Genomic DNA, 6,944 nt, shown 5'->3' on the forward strand with positions numbered 1-6,944 from the left:
TGCAACCAATCAATTGTGACATTAAATAAATGCATGCAAAATGAATACTATTTCTGTGATAAAATAATTTATTGGTCACTTTGCAAATTTTATAATTAGTTATGCCTAAGTACTTTTTTATTAACAAAAAATCAAACATTCCATATACTCATCACCCGAATTCAACCATTATCAACTGTAAAACAAAAAATCATTTAATCGTTAACAATCCAGTATATATCAGACATTTGAATCAGTATTAACCGCAACATTTTACATTCATTGAGAGACACTAGTGACACTATTTCATACAATATTCAATAGTATTTAGGTTGGAGCATTGAGATTTTCCACCTATAAATCAACTGACAAGATAGACAACAGAAAACTCAAATGTTATCTCATTCCTTTAACCTTCCCAAACTTTCAAATACAAAAACTATCACTACCTCAAATTAGACTAGGCCCTTAATCTCTTCTTTGAATTAGTCAAAATGAATGTATAAACACTTTTACAAAAAATATGTACATTCTTTACCTGCAAATACCATAGCCATCAGATAAGTTTCTCAGTCTCAGCACTACTGACATTTTGGGCAAGTAATTCTTTGTTTTAGGGTTTTCTTGGTTGGAGAGGAGGGGCAGGGTAGTTAATGCCATCCTGTGCACTATACCAAGTTCAGCAGCATCCCTGCATTCTATGCAGTAGATGCCAGTAGTATCTTCCTAGTTTTGACAAGCAAAAATTACTCCAAGTATTTCCAAGTGTCCTCTGAAGGCAAAATTGCCACCAGTCAAAAACCACTGCAGTAACCACATGTGGCTACGGACATGTAAATTGATTTAAAAAATAAACAAATTGAAATTCAGTTCTTCATAATCACCATCCCTAGTTCCAAGTTATCGACTCCACATGTAGCTGGTGGGGTACCAAATCAGACATTTACAAATATAGAACATTTTTCATCACCACACAAAGTTTTAAGGGACAGCACTAGTCCATAGTACAGACTTTAAACAATTAGCTGGAAATAAACGCTGGCACAAAAATGTATTTCCCTGCAAAATTCAAAATTTTTTCATTTCCAAAATAAATATCTCTACTAGTGTCTTAATATTGTCCTGACTAGTGTGGCTCAGTTGGTTAGGCATTGTCCCACAAAGCGAAAGGTCAGCAATTGATGTTTCTCTCTCACATGGATGTTTTCTCCCTCTCTCCTTTCCTTCTCCTCTCTCTGAAAATAAATAAAATCTTTAAAAGAAAACAAGAAAAAAGAACTAGTGTCTTAATATTAATATAATTTTTTATGGACAATGCCCCATGTTTTAACTCCTAAGTCATGTGCAATTTGTATGAGAAAATCTCAACATTTCCTATTTAACTTACTAGTTTTTTATTAAACACTAAAGACATAGACAGTATTCTTAAATATTTTCAAACATAGGTTTTAAATTACAGCAATAAAAACTAGGTTAGCAAACAAAACATCTGGAACAATAATATTGTATTACTTATTAACACAGAAAGCATTTATTCGGCACTCTAATAAAATGTATCACAGAAAGACAACCTGGGACAGTAGAAGCACTTTAATTTTTTAAAGACTTATTTATTTTAGAGAGAAGGAAGGGAGGAAGAGGGAGAGAAACACAGATATGTGAGAGATACATCAATTGGTTGCCTCTCACACACCCCCAAGTGGGGGACCCTGCCTGCAACCCACGCATGTGTCCTGACTGGGAATCGAACAAGTAACGCGTTAGTTCACAGGCTGGCACTCAATTCACTGAGCCACACTAGCCAGGGCAAAGCACTTTAATTTTTGAAGGAACTTGTTGTGAAAAGAGGTGACCTCTTCCTTCCCCTTTTATTGTACTCTATTGGCCTCCCCTCGAACGTGCATTTGGACAATAATACCCAAAACACAAAACCAAACAAAAAAAGGCTGTTAATCCTAGTTAAGCAATTATTGAGTATGAAAAAGAATAACTACTTATTTATGAAGCAAGACAGTGTTAACATTTACATTATTTGGGAAGTCTAGTTATCAATTCTTATGCTGGTTCAATTAAATACCCACATTTAATGTGAAAGTATAATGCCCTAAAGCAAGCAAACTTTCAAGAAAGGATAATGTACCTACCACTCACTATTCCGTACTAAACATATACTTTATCTCATTTAATACTAAAATCTTTATGAGGTAGGTATTATTTCCCTATTTATAAATACGTAAAGTGATACTTGACCAAGTAATCTGACCAAGCCTCCACAGCTGTGGTGACAGAGATGGAATCTGATAAACCCATATTCTTAACCAAAGTTATTATGAACCTTGAGAGTAATAAATGATAGGTTGTAAGACCTATCACAGATACGAAGACAATCACAAAATTATGTATCTCAGAATACAAAGAGCCCCTGACCATGGCTAAGCAGTTTTTATGTTATGTTTTTAAATTTTGGAAAATTTAGCTCAAACGTTCGGGGACAAGACAAGTCTTAAGGTGCCAATACACAATCCTATTTAGTGATATTTGTCATGTGCAAAAAAAAAAATGTTTACACAGAATTAGTATTTTGATATTAAGCATTAAGATATTAAATGGCATCTAAATTTACAATTGTCTCATTTTTTAAGATAAAGTTAGATATTAACTTCTGTTAAAACATTAAGAAATTCACTTGAAATCTTATGACTTCATAAAGCATCATCATTTATTAGCTCAACAGAGTCTCCCAAACATTTGTGACTCTGTACAGTCTTCATGTGTGTAATAAATTTTTAAGTGCCTACTCATATCAAACTGTAGCAGGCACTCATGAATAAGATTGTGTTCTACAGCATAATAAAAGATTCTAAATAAGACCCTTAAGTCTTGGTAGTAGAATCTTCTTTGCATCATTTCATCCTCATACAACAAACATATACCAAGTATACTTGGAACTAAATTTCAGTGAACAAAAAAAAAAAAAAGAAAAAAATGTAAAGGTTCATGTGAAAGTGGCAATGCAGAATGTAAAAAAAAATATGGGGCTCTTAAGTCAGAAAAACTTCAAGTTTGCATCCCAACTCTGCAACATGGAAACTAGGCAATAGCAACTCTGAGTCCATTGATAAAATGGAGATAATGTTATCCTTCTCACCAAGTTCTTAAACTTCTATCATAGCAGCTAGCATAAGGGGAGCATTTAATAAATGTTTATTTCTTTCACACAGAACACTGAAAAGTTCATCATATAGAACTACTAGATTTTCATCTACTTCACTTTTCAATTTTTACATTGAGGTGGCAACAGAAGGCTAACATATCCAAGATTACAGAAGCTTAGTGACTGGGTCAAGACTCAACTGTCCAGTGCTCTTTTGCAGTATATACCCTGACTCTAAGATTTGAAAAGCCGAATAAAAATACACGAACAAGTGTCCCAGGTACGAGTCCCAGCCAGGGTACATTTCTGGGTTGCAGGCCATAATCTCTCTCTCTCTCTCTCTCTCTCTCTCTCTCTCTCTCTCTCCCCTCTCTCTAAAAAGTAAATAAATAAAATCTTTAAAAAAATTAAAAAACTGTTGAATGTCACATATTTAAAAAAAAATACACGAACAACATAATGCATATCGGTATGCATTCGTATTGTCAATTTAAAAATTTAAACTGAGCATTTCACTAAGTGTAATGCTCAACTCTTTAATTACCTTTAACAAATCCATGCTTCAATAGAGCCAAATATTTTATCTGAAGTATTTCAAGAAGTTTTCAAGTAAAAACTAGACCTTTAAATAGATTATATCTCAAATAATACAGATGACAGTATTGATCTTCAATTAGAATATAATTAGCTCTTACAAATTACTGAGTACAATTACATTCACATGGCCCTTAAAGAAGCCATGCTTTAAACACCTTCTTAGCTCCAAAAACCAGCGTTTACTAGGTAAACAGGTACCAAACGAATGTACTGGGGAGAGTGTGCACAGAAAGGGGTGTTTCCCTTTTAAAAATACTCATTTGCACACTACCATATGGACTCTGTATGAAATCACAATCAGGACTCCTCTGAAAATACTCCAGAGTAGAGAATGCTGTTTACCTTTTTAATTCTGTGATAGTCAAATGTTCTAAGGCAGACACTCAAGAAGCATTATTTACCAGTCTCTGAATGTAAAGAAACGTCCTTAGTACAAAGGCTCACTGAAAGTTTTACAAGTTTCACCACAGTTCAAAAATGGTTCTCTTAATGAGCTGTGTAATTTTTATAAACACCTAAAAAACTATGATAAATGAGAAAGGTGGGCAGTAGTTTCACTTTAGTCTGATGCATCACTACGTACAAGTCCAAAAACAAAAAAGAAAGCTTAAGGTCCGGTCCAGTGTGATCCCAAGCCCGCGAGCTGACTCTGCTTGGCCAACCTGGAGACCAAATATCCTGTGATCATCTATCTCCTTAGGTCAACAGTACTAACAAAAGTACTAGGAGCCTTGGGATGAAGACAAAGTGAAGAATCACCAGCCCAAAAAACTAAAACGAAGCAAGACAAATAATCTATGCCCACCATCCCCAAATACACCAAAACCCCTTCCCTTAATCACGCATCTCCCAGAAACCCCTGCTCTCGCTCCACATACCTTTACCTAACACGCTTCCCTGCCACAACTTCCCTTCCCACCGGTATCTACGGTCACCTTCGACAACCATCCTTGCCCCAACCCTAACTTCGCACCCCTTACTCCCACACTACCGAGGACGGAGGCGCTGGCTAGTCTCCCTACTCCACATCCTCCCACACAAGCACCCTCCCCAGTTCCTCGCCCTCGCTTCCCTCCGGCTCCCAAAGAGCTTTCCCCATCCTCCTCTCACTCTACTCCACACCCCCAAACACCTTCACCCCGACACAGCAGGCTCCCCGCCTCCAGCCGCGAGGCCCAGTCCCGACATGTGGGGCAGTCGCCCCTCATTCCTTCCCCAGACCAGGGGCTCCCGCTTTGGTGGGCGCCTTCGAGAAAGGAGTCTAAGGAGAACGAAGCTGGACCCCGCGGTCCGTCTCCTGCTTTCCGCCCCCGGAGCGCTGGGGTGAGGAGTCGCCTTTTGGGTCCCCCAGGGAGTAGGAGTCTAGGCCAGTGCCCCCTAGCCCCGCTTCTTCCCGGTCGTTGGAGCGGAGGAGAAGGAGGTTCTCCAGGACTCACCTCGAGCCTGTTGTCAACATTAGCTCCGGGTTTCCCAGCACCAACTCCAGCTCTCGGGCTCTCCCCTCCCCTCCCCCCACCTATCTCCCAGCCGTGGGCCCGCCTTCCCTCAGCTCCCCCTCCTCCCTCCGCCCGCCGGCCCTCCCGCCCGCCACTCACCAGCGGGGACAGGCAGCGAGTGGGGGCGGGGCGGAGGGAGGTGGAAGGGACAATGCTGTCCGCTAAGTTGCCAGATCGAAAACAGTCCGGGTCTCCCATCTTCCTGCATACGAATACCCTTAGCTTAGCTACGGGGTGATATATCACGAGCTAAGGCATATGCATGTGCTACAGACTTAGCGGTTTGTTCGAATTCACCACTTGATAAGAGGAGAGAATTTTTTTGGACAGGCAATTATCAGGACAGCCACAAACAGCACCTCAAGCCAGGGCCCCAGGTGAGGGGAGGAGTGTTCAGAGGGCCCGAGGCAGGAAGTGGATTGGTCGCCAGAAGGGAAAGCACCTGAATTGGAGATGCGCAAGCGCAGGCCTGGGGGGGGGGAGCGAGGATGGGCGGGGCGGAGCTAACAGAAGGTAAGGAAGGGCGGTGGAACAGTCGGAAAATTACGGAACGCCAAAAAGGACAAGTTTGGCCACGTGATTCTCGTGGGAGTTTCCTGCAGCGAACCTAAGGAATAGGTCTAAGAAGGGGAAGTTTGATTGGACTAATTCGAGGAGTGAGGTAAAGATTTAGGAAACTGGAAACTAGAGAAACTAAAGAATATGGTTGGTGAGGAAGGTAGCGGTTGGTTAGGAATGGGTCTAGACTTAAGATTGCTCTACTAGAGAGACTACGGAAGTCCCGTAGGGGAATTTCCAGGAGCAGTTTTACGTGTGCTACATGAAAACATGTTAGCGAGAATAAGAATCAGGACTCTTTCCATACAGGTCTTAGAAAGTACCTGGTTCTAGCAATCAAATTTTTAAGTTACGATGGAATGATTTCCCTTCGGTAATTAAGTGAAATCACTCCCTTTCTTTTTTTTTATTTTGTTTGTTTTTAATGTCTATTCTTGTCATTACTTCCGAATGCGAACTCAAGTCGACTTTTTAAAATAACTATCAGCATATCCACACAACTTAACTCGCTTCCAATTTTTAGGCAAACAGTGCTAGAGTCTGTTAACATTATCTGACTAGGTATTCGTACTGTCAGTCGGCTTTGCCTGGTCAGGAGCCAAAGGAACAAAGGTACAAAACTGGTCTTGATTCTTGTTTGATATGGGACCCCCACCCGATTTGCAAGCCCACAAAATGAGCTGCTACCAACCTCACATGCTTGACGCAGGTGTGGTTTCCCTTTTACTCAGCTTTTGCACATTTGCCTTTAGTGTTTTACTTAACATTTATTCTTAGCATGCAAATTGCCCTCCCAAACAGAGTGTTGATGCTTCCTGTATTTCAGGCTTAAAAAACAAAAAAACAAAAAACACTAGGTTAATCGTTTACAAGATAGTAAAAAAAAAAAAAAAAAGACAAATATTGCTATCTGTACCACTGATAATTATGAGAACCGTCCTCAAACACTGGTGATAGCCACCCAGGTTTCAAAGTATCCTTTACCCACGCTATTGATAAATAAATCCTACTTATCCTAAATTAAGTCAATCTTTGCCTTTCATCAGGTGTTGAAAGAAGAGAATGACATTTTATTGAGCATTTACTATTTTATATTTGTTTTTTTAGTTATCACAATAATCCTGTATTATGATCCCATTTTATAGGAATGAATCACAGAA

At 39.6% G+C, this 6,944-nt stretch overlaps 1 protein-coding gene across 1 annotated transcript in view; it reads right to left on the bottom strand.

Annotated features, from left to right (window-relative positions):
- UPF2 (UPF2 regulator of nonsense mediated mRNA decay) overlaps window positions 1-5,269 on the bottom strand; it is a 106,541-nt gene extending 101,272 nt beyond the window's left edge. Inside the window, 1 exon segment of the mRNA XM_028507359.2 lies at window positions 5,167-5,269. The gene's annotated coding sequence lies outside the window, so the exon portion shown is untranslated.
- Between the last annotated feature and the right edge of the window lie 1,675 nt (window positions 5,270-6,944).

Source organism: Phyllostomus discolor, chromosome 1, assembly GCF_004126475.2.
Source record: "Phyllostomus discolor isolate MPI-MPIP mPhyDis1 chromosome 1, mPhyDis1.pri.v3, whole genome shotgun sequence".
In the NCBI taxonomy this organism is placed as follows: domain Eukaryota; kingdom Metazoa; phylum Chordata; class Mammalia; order Chiroptera; family Phyllostomidae; genus Phyllostomus; species Phyllostomus discolor.